Source organism: Nomascus leucogenys, chromosome 17 (assembly GCF_006542625.1).
Source record: "Nomascus leucogenys isolate Asia chromosome 17, Asia_NLE_v1, whole genome shotgun sequence".
Classification (NCBI taxonomy): Eukaryota; Metazoa; Chordata; class Mammalia; order Primates; family Hylobatidae; genus Nomascus; species Nomascus leucogenys.
Window position 1 is genome coordinate 34,663,495 of NC_044397.1, and position 10,279 is coordinate 34,673,773.

The following is a 10,279-nucleotide window of genomic DNA, read 5'->3' on the forward strand; positions in this document are numbered from 1 at the left end:
AAAAAAACAAAAACAGTGTCTCGCTTTGTTGCTCAGGCTGGTCTTGAACTCCTGGCTCAAGTGATCCTCCTGCCTCGGCCTCCCAAAATGCTGGGATTACAGGTTTGAGCCACCACCCCGCCCCCACCTTTCTTAGCCACAGGGGCACAATGGGGGTTTGGAATACAAAAGAGCTGTTCCTGCTACTTACACATGCATATTTTTGAGCAAGTCAGTTCTCCTAGCTAAGTCTTAATGTCTTTATCTCTAAAATGGGGATAATCCACCCTACCTCATTGGGTATTTGTGTAGATTAATAAAATAACACGTAAAAATTCCTGTCATATCAAGGGTGTTCAAAAAATGGCAAATATTATCATTCTGATTTATCTAGACAAGGAAACTCCAAGATGTTAAGGCATCATCCAAAGGACACACAGCTCATTAGGGGTAGGAGCAGGAATACAATTTGTTTTCTTGACTCTCCAGCTAATATTCTTGCTTCTAACCTGTACTACTTGAAAAGGAGGCTTTAGTTCTTTTTATTGTATGTATGTATGTATGTATGTATGTATTTATTTATTTATTTATTTATTTTGAGATGGAGTTTTGCTCTTGTCGCCCAGGCTAGAGTGCAATGGCACCCTCTCACCTCACTGCAACCTCCACCTCCAGGGTTCAAACAATTCTCCTGCCTCAGCCTCCCGAGTAGCTGGGATTACAGGCGCGCACCACCATGCCTGGCTAATTTTTGTATTTTTAGCAGAGACGAGGTCTCACCATGTTGGCCAGGCTGGTCTCGCCTGACCTCGGGTGATCCACCTACCTCGGCCTCCCAAAGTGCTGGGATTACAGGCCTGAGCCACCACACCCGGACTTTTTTTTTTTTTTTTTTTTTTTTTGAGAAACAGTTTCTCTGTTATTGCCCAGACTGGAGTGCAATGGCACCATCTCGACTCACTGCAACCTCCGCCTCCTAGCTCAAGCAATTCTCCTGCCTCAGCCTCCAGAGTAGCTGGGATTACAGGCGCCCACCACCAGGCCTGGCTAATTTTTTTAGTAGAGACAGGGTTTCACCATGTAGGTCAGGCTTGTCTCGAACTCCTGACCTCAGGCGATCCACCCGCCTCAGCATCCCAAAGTGCTGGGATTGCAGGTGTGAAGCACTGCACTTGGCCCCCCCTCCTTTTTTTTTTTTTAAACCACGTTTGAATTGCTAAGGTAAGAAAAGTGTCAGGGCTGCAGGATGTTAGGAAATAAAGGTTCTCCCCTTTTCTTTCTTTTTTTAGAGACAGGATCTCGCTCTGACACCCAGGATGGAGTGCAGTGGCGTGATCATACCACACTATAGCCTACAACTCTTGGCCTCAAGCAATCCTCCTGCCTCGGTCTCCCAAGTAGCTGGGACTATAGGCACATGCCACCACGCTCAGCTAATTTTTGTATTTTTTGTAGACACAGAATCTTCCCATGTTGCTCGGGCTGTTCTCAAACTCCTGGCCTCAAGCAATCCTCCCGCCTCAGCCTCCCAAATTGCTGGGATTACAGGTATGAGCCACCATGCCCCACCCCAGTTCTCCCGTTTTCTAACACCACCCTCCCTACCACCTTGGTTTCTGCTGCAGACAACAGGCCCCCTCCTCACGGCCAGACTTTGAGCAAAGCTGGCTTTTCTGTACCGCATGGTACAGGAGGTATTGGCAAGCACCACTCCGGCCCCACCTTCGCCCCTCCTCCCCACTCTTCCCCCATCCATCTCCACTCCCAGTCTCACCCCCTCCGGATGTAGGCTCTCTTCCCCTGAGCAGAGCTGCTCTTCCTGGGCAGTTACAAAGATTCTTTGTAATGTGTTTACAGGAGGAGGGGGTGAGAGCGAGGCCTGGCTGTACTGATGGGCCCACCAGCCCTGTTTACATAAGCAGAGAAGGAGCCGAAACAGATGGCCCTGTAGCTCAGGGACCTAGATTAAACACATAACCAAAGTCCACAGCCCTGTGCCCCAGCCGCCCAGTTTCTAGGCTACACCACACAGAAGCAGCATGGAGGAGCCTCTTGACCCAGGGAGGGTTGTTGACTCGGCTGGGTGAGAGATGTTTGCACAGGGAGGGAGCTAGCAGGGCCATCTGGCTGTTCTCCTGCTAAGCGCTGGGCATTTGCAGGTCAGGCACCCTCAGGATTCCAGGGCCCCTGGGAAGGCAGCCCCAGCCAATACTGTTTCTTCTTTGGGGAAATTTCTAAAACATTGTTATTTTTACATTTTTCGCCCAGTAATTATACCCAACCCAAATAAACTGTGAAGTTTTATTTTGCAAGGTGGTGAGAAATGAGGTTCTCCGTATTTAAAACATGGCGATGGCTGGCACCTAAAAGTCCTCTGCAGTTTACAAAGCATTGCCACCTCCACAATGTCATACTATCCTCAGAGTAGCTAAGTGGGTAGCTATTGCCAAAATCATCCCTATTACAGATGAGGGAGTCAAGACTTAGAGAGGTCAGGTCATTTGCACAAACCACACGCCCAACAAGAGTTACTCCAAATTTTACACCTCTTCTACTCTGACGTCTTCCTCTCCATTGGGCTGTAAAATAAGGCAAGAAGAGAGCTTGTTCCAATACATAATCGCCTTGCAGGTGGCCCCCAGGAGAGAGAGTCACATCTCATCTCAGACATGCTGGAAGCCAAAGTGTTCAGCCTCAAGGGGCACCGTAGAGGGCCCTGTGGTCCACCCAAGGACACCAACAGCAGGGCGTTCCCAGCACGCCACTCAAAGCCTTACGTGGAGAGGCCAGGCACAGTGGCGCACACCTGTAATCCCAGCACTTTAGGGAGGCTGAGGCGGGTGGATCACCGAGGTTAGGAGTTCGAGACCAGCCTGGCCAACATAGCAAAACCCTGTCTCTATTAAAAATATAAAAATTAGCCGGGTGTGGTGGCAGGCACCTGTAATCCCAGCTACTTGGGAGGCTGAGCAGGAGAATCGCTTGAACCTGGGAGGCGGAGGTTGCAGTGAGCTGAGATCGCCCCATTGTGCACCAGCCTGGGCAACAAGAATGAAACTGTCTCAAAAAAAAAAAGAGAAAAGAAATAAAAAGCCTTAAGTGGAGAGACTGAGCCCCCAACTATGTGAAACTACATGAAACATACACAGAGCATCCCACCACTAGCTGAAATCCTGGAGACAAGAAAGGGAACATGTTTAGAATCACAGAAACTTTCCTCCAAGTTTGTTTCCTCTTGTCTCCTCTTGGGCTGTGTCTCCCCTTGGGCTGTGTCTCCCCGCATTCAAACCTGTACAATCTACCTGAAGCCATTACCTGAGTCCCAATTAGTGCTCTATCTACTTTCTCCTAGTTCTTTATCCTCCCTTTTACAACCCAAAACACCAAACCTACCCGAAAGGCATCATCATTCCATCTTCTTCGCAGCCTTTGTCTCTCTGCCTCTTTTGTTTGTTTGTTTGGTTTGGTTTGTTTTGAGACAGGGTCTCACTCTGTGGCCCAGGCTGGAGTGCAGTGGCACGATCATGTCCCACTGCAGGCTCAATCTACTGGGCTCAAGCGATCCTCTCACCTCAGCCTCCTGAGTAGCTAGGACCACAGGCATGCACCACCACACCTGGCTAATTTTTTTTTTTTTTTTTTTTTTTTTTGAGACAGAGTCTTGCTCTTTCACCCAGGCTGGAGTGCAGTGGTGCAATCTCGGCTCACTGCAAGCTCTGCCTCCCGGGTTCACGCCATTCTCCTGCCTCAGCCTCTCCGAGTAGCTGGGACTACAGGCGCCCGCCACCACGCCCGGCTAATTTTTTGTATTTTTTAGTAGAGACGGGGTTTCACCGTGGTCTCGATCTCGTGACCTTGTGATCCGCCCGCCTCGGCCTCCCAAAGTGCTGGGATTACAAGCGTGAGCCACCGCGCCCGGCCCACACCTGGCTAATTTTTTAAATTTTTTGTAGCGACAAGGCCTCAGTATGTTACCCAGGCTGGTCTCGAACTCCTGGTCTCAATGATCCTGCCACATTGGCCTCCCAAACTGTTGGGATTACAGGTGTGAGCCACCAGTCCCGGCCTGTCTCTGTCTCTTAACCCCAACTCACTGCTCCATCAAAATAGCTTTGCCCAGTTTCACTGATTAGAACTTCTCTGCCACCCAAAGGTCCCAGCTCTGCTCCCATCACCCTTAGTCCAGCCCCAGCATCTGGCTCAGCCACCAGATCCTCCTGGGCTTTTCTTTCTTGTCACTGTCAAATCTTGGTTCCCCTGCCTTCTCCTCAATTTATGTGTTTATTATTTATATATATATATATATACACACACACACACATATATATACACACACACACATACATATATATATATATATTTTTTTTTTTTTGAGGCGGAGTCTCGCTCTGTCGCCAGGCTGGAGTGCAGTGGCGTGATCTCAGCTCACTGCAACCTCCGCCTCCCAGATTCAAGCGATTCTCCTGCCTCAGCCTCCCGAGTAGCTGGGACTACAGGCGCACGCCACCACATCCAGCTAATTTTTGTATTTTTAGTAGAGACCGGGTTTCATCATGTTGGCCAGGATGATCTCAATCTCTTGACCTCGTGATCTGCCCGCCTCAGCCTCTTAAAGTGCTGAGATTACAGGCGTGAGCCACCGTGCCTGGCCTTTTTTGTTTTGTTTTGTTTTTTAAGACAGAGTCTTTGCTCTTGTTGCCCAGGCTGGAGTGCAGTGGCGCAATCTTGGCTCACTGCAACCTCCACCTCCCGGGTTCAAGTGATCCTTCTGCCTCAGCCTCCCGAGTAACTGGGATTACAGGTGCGCACCACCACGCCTGGCTAATTTTTAAAATATTTTTAGTAGAGACAGGGTTTCACCATGTTAACCAGCCTGGTCTTGAACTCCTGACCTCAAGTGATCCACCCGCCTTGTCCTCCCAAAGTGCTGGGATTACAGGCATGGGCCACTGCGCCCAGCCTGTATTTTATTTGAGACAGAGTCTCACTCTGTCGCCCAGGCTAAAGTGCAGTGGCACAATCTCTCCTCCTCCCGGGTTCAAGTGATTCTTGTGCCTCAGCCTCCCAAGTAGCTGAAATTACGGGCATGTGCCACCACGCCTGGCTAATTTTTTTGTATTTTAGTTGAGATGGGATTTCGCCATGTTGGCCAGGCTGGTCTCGAACTCCTGACCTCAAGCGATCCACCTGCCTCAGCCTCTCAAAATGCTGGGATCACAGGTGTGAGCCACCATGCCTGGCCCCAACCCCAATTTATTCTTTAATGATCACCTTTCTGTAACAACTGTATGACTGTGTTTTGCAGCTTTTAAAATAGTTTTACGCAAATGTATATAGAGGTACCTTCATACAGAGTCTCATTTACAAGTTAACTTCGCCTCCCCATAGGATCTGTGTTCATTTCCTGCCTAAACTGCTAAATATGGCTTGTTTGTTTTTTTCTGTCTTCATCTTCAATGTGCCTGGATTCTTCCTGCTGTCATGCTTTTAACCAACCTACATTCAGGTCTTTCATTACCTTCCTGATAAAGAGCTATTTATAAGTTTTCAGTACTCTTTCTACTTTGAAGCCCTGACTTCTCTTCCCCCCACCAAAAAATTTTAAGTAGCCCTCTCCTTTCTCCTTCTTTATTCTCTCTCTACAGTCACTGTTTTTTTGTTGTTGTTTTTGTTTCGTTTGTTTGTTTGTTTTTGAGATGGAGTCTCACTGTGTTGCCCAAGCTGGTCTCAAACTCCTGGGCTCAAGCTTCCTTCCACCTCAGCCTCCCGAGTAGCTGGGATTACAGACATGAACAACCACACTGGCTCTTCTCTCTATATATTCAGCACCACCATAGATTGTTTTTTGTTTTTTTGGGTTTTGTTTTGTTTTGTTTTGTTTTGTTTTGTTTTGTTTGAGACAGAGTCTCTCTCTGTTGCCCAGGCCAGAGTACAGTGTACAGTGGCGCGATCTTGGCTCACTGCAACATCTGCCTCCTGGGCTTAACTGATTCTCATTCCTCAGCCTCTGGAGTGGCTGGGAATACAGGCATGCATCACTACACCCGGCTGATTTTTGTATTTTTAGTAGAGATGGGGTTTCACCATGTTGGCCAGGCTGGTCTCGAACTCCTGACCTCAAGTGATCCACCTGCCTCAACCTCCCAAAGTGCTGGGATGACAGGCGTGAGCCACACACCTGGCCCACCATAGATTGTTAAAATCAGACTGTGACTCCTGGAACCAGATACTGGAAGGATCGTGTTGCAGGTAAATGACAGCTTACTTCCTGGCCACCGCCCTGGGCTGCCTGGATATGTTTGCACATCCACCCTGCGCTGCCGTATGCCATGGGCCCCTCGGAGCAATGACAGTTCTTTTCGTTTATAAACTATTCAGATATTTAGAGGAAGTTCCAAGTTGGTCCAGCTGCTCTCGAGATTCCAGCCCAACTCTGAAATGTGTCCCTACACTGTATGTTCTCTGTCCTCTTACATTTGTCCTGTACCAACAGCAAAACTGGGAAGGCCCTGCTAGAAATGACTCCCAGTTTGCATGTGATGGAAGCCCCAGGGATCACAGAAGTTTGAGCATTGCGTGCTAGGGTTGAATCCCAGGATTTCAAAGAGAGTCATGCAAAATTTATAGAGTGTGAGCCAAGAGCAGTGGCTTTTTTTTTTTTTTTTTTTTTTGGACAGAGTTTTTGCTCTTGTGGCCCAGGCTGGAGTGCAGTGGTGCTATCTCGGCTCACTGCAACCTCCACCTCCCGGGTTCTCCTGCCTCAGCCTCCTGGGTAGCTGGGACTACAGGTGTGTGCCACCACACCGTGCTTATTTTTTGTATTTTTTTTTTTTTTGAGATGGAGTCTCGCTCTGTCGCCCAGGCTGGAGTGCAGTGGCGCGATCTCAGCTCACTGCAAGCTCCGCCTCCCGGGTTCACACCATTCTCCTGCCTCAACCCCAAGTAGCTGGGACTACAGGCGCCTGCCACCATGCCCGACTAATTTTTTGTATTTTTTTTAGTGGAGACGGGGTTTCACTGTGTTAGCCAGGATGGTCTCGATTTCCTGACTTTGTGATCCGCCTGCCTCGGCCTCCCAAAGTGCTAGGATTACAGGCATGAGCCACTGAGCCCAGCCAATTTTTTGTATTTTTAGTAGAGACGGGGTTTCACCATGTTAGCCAGGATGGTCTCTATCTCCTGACCTCATGATCTGCCCACCTTGGCCTCCCAAAGTGCTGGGATTACAGGCATGAGTCACCGCACCCGGCCTCATAAGTCAGGTTTTATAAGCATAGGGTAATGAGAGTGATTGGCTCTTGAAATGAGGTGATGCCAGGAGGTGTAATCTGACTGAGTCCTGTCATGGGGTGATGCCAGCACTCAATCTGATTGGATCCTGGATCCTGCCATGTGGTGTCCACTTCCTAATTCAGTCCCCCTCTTCAGTCCGAGCACTTAGGTTCCGCCCTGTGGTTGCATGCTTGGTTCATCTGGGCATGCTCAGGTTACCCGACCTTCACCTAGGGGTCCATGGCAACTGAAAAACAACTCACAATTTTGTTACATAAAAGTCGAATCAGATTGATCTGATGCATTTACGCTTCGTGTACTGTAGACAGAGGATGCCCTCTCGTTGGCCCTGATGCAAAGTAGGCGAGCCCCAAAATGGGGCTTAGCCCACAAGGTTTCTTGGCTTTGCCCAGGAAAAAATCCAAGGTCAAGCCAGAGGGAGAAGAAAATTGCTTTATAGAAGAGGCAGTGTTACAACTGTGGTGGTGTTACAGCTCCGTGACTGCTCCTGCAGAGCAGGCAGTAGTATCTCAGGACAGTTTTGCAGTCGTATTTATGCCTACTTTTTTGTTTTTTTTTTGAGACTGAGTCTCACTCTGTTGCCCAGGCTGGAGTGCAGTGGCACCATCTCTGCTCACTGCAACCTCTGCCTCCCAGGTTCAAGCGATTTTCCTGCCCCAGCCCCACTAGTAGCTGGGATTACAGGTGCTCACCATCACACCCAGCTAATTTTTTGTGGTTTTTTAGTAGAGACAGGCTTTTGCCATGTTGGCCAGGCTGGTCTCAAACTCCTGACCTCAAGTGATCCACCTATCTCAGCCTCCCAAAGTGCTGGGATTACAGGTGTGAGTGTGAGCCACCACACCTGGCCTACCTACTTTTAATTACATGTAGATTAAGGGGCAGTTAGTGCAGAAATTACTAGGGAAGAGGTAGTAACTTCTAGGTTGTCAGTTCATTGCCATGGAAAGGGGTGGAAACTCCCGGGTGTTGCCATGGCAACGGTAAACTGACATGGCACACTGGTGGGCATGTCTTATGGAAAGCTGCTTCTGCCCTGGCCCCATTTTAGCTAATCCTCAATTTGGTCCACTGTCCAAGCCCCACCTGCAGTGTCAAGTCCCTCCTCCCACCTCAGCACTGCCAGAAAAGAGCTTCAGGATGGAGCCACACATGCCACTCAAGCCCAAGAGTCAGTCAACAGCCCACAGCCCTAAACTCATCTGTGTCCAATGCCAGGCCCTGCAACTGCTGATTTACATGAATCAACTCCATCATGCAAGCCTCATGACAACCCAATGAGGTAGGTGCTGTTTGAATCCTCATTTTACACTTAGAGAAACTGAGGCTCCAAAAGTTCAAGTAACTAGACCAAGAGTACATGGTACAGACAAGATGAAAACCAAGGCCATCTGAGTCCTGCGCCCCTCTACTACACACCATAGCTAGGAAGGATATGGCTTGGGCTGACTTGGGAATGAGGCCACAAGGCTGGGGGGCTGTTTGGTTTGTTTTGATTTGATTTGATTAGGCACCAATGTTCTCATAAACATCCGTATCCAGACGCAGGTGCTTTTGCAGTCATGTGACTGGACGTGGGTTAGGACTCTGTTGTCCATGGCTGGAGTCCAAAGCTGAGAACAAAGAAGGAAAAACTTCAGGAGGACACTCCCAGCCCACAGCACCGCACATCAAAGATCCCAGATGCCACCTACGTGACAGGCAGAAACGCTCTCGTGCTTTGCTTGCTCAGCCAGTTTTTCTGCTCCTCAAGTCTGGATGAAAGCAGCAAGAAAGAGAGAAAGGACTTTGTAGAAGCCAAATGCCTTCTGCCTATTGGTGGGGGCTTCCCTCTCCTCCTCCATGACTGGTTCCCTCGCCCCCTCACCATGAAGACAAGTGAGAATGTCTTCAAAACCTGGGGACAGAGGCTGGGTGTGGTGGCTCTTGCCTGTGATCCCAGCACTTTGGGAGGCCGAGGTGGGCAGATCACTTGAGGCCAGGAGTTCAAGACCAGCCTGGCCAACATGGTGAAACCCCATATCTACTGAAAATACAAAAAATTAGTTGGGCGTGGTGGCGTGCACCTGTAATCCCAGCTACTAGGGAGGCTGAGGCAGGAGAATTGCTTGAACTGGGAAGCAGAGGTTGGAATGAGCCCAGATTGCACCACTGCACTCCAGCCTGCACAACAGAGGGAGACTCCATCTCAAAAAAAAAAAAAAAAAAAAAAAAAAGACCTGGGGGCAGGAGTCCCAGTCACCGGGGAGACTCCATATCAACAAAAAACCTCATCCTCAGCCAGGCACAGTGGCTCACACCTGTAATCCCAGCACTTTGGGAGGCTGAGGCAGGCAGATCACGAGGTTAGGAGATCAAGACCATCCTGGCCAACATGGTGAACCCCATCTCTACTAAAAATACAAAAATTAGCTACGTGTGGTGGCACGTGCCTGTAGTCCCAGCTACTCAGGAGGCTGAGGCAAGAGAATCACTTGAACCCGGGAGGTGGAGATTGCAGTGAGCCGAGATCGCGCCACTGCAGTCCAGCCTGGCAACAGAGTGAGACTCCGAAAAAACAAACAAACAAACAAACAAACAAACACCTCAACCTCTAGTTGAGCATTATTTTAAATAGGAGACTCTCCCCCCTAGGCAGGTGGCAGGTGATTCAACAAGTCCACTAAGGGGAAGGTGGCCAGGGAGGGGCAGCGGGGCACCAGAGGAGGTCCACGTTCCAGCCATTTGAGTGGCCAAAGGTGCCTGAGTTTCTCACAGATCAAATGGACCCAGAAGCAGGTAGCTGGGCTTGAGCTGTCCAACTGGTGCCTCCACCCAAGAATCTCCGCAAAAGGAGGTTGTGCAGTGCCCTGCTAGGGGCAGAAGGCAGATCGACCGGGACAGGGGACTGAGTAGTCAGCAGGCCCCCAAGGGCCCCTGAGGATTTCATCCCTGAACTCCACAAGCCAGTGTTTGTGTGGCTGACGCACAGTAGCGGTAGCCTGTGTTTTCCAAAAGTGACCATGGC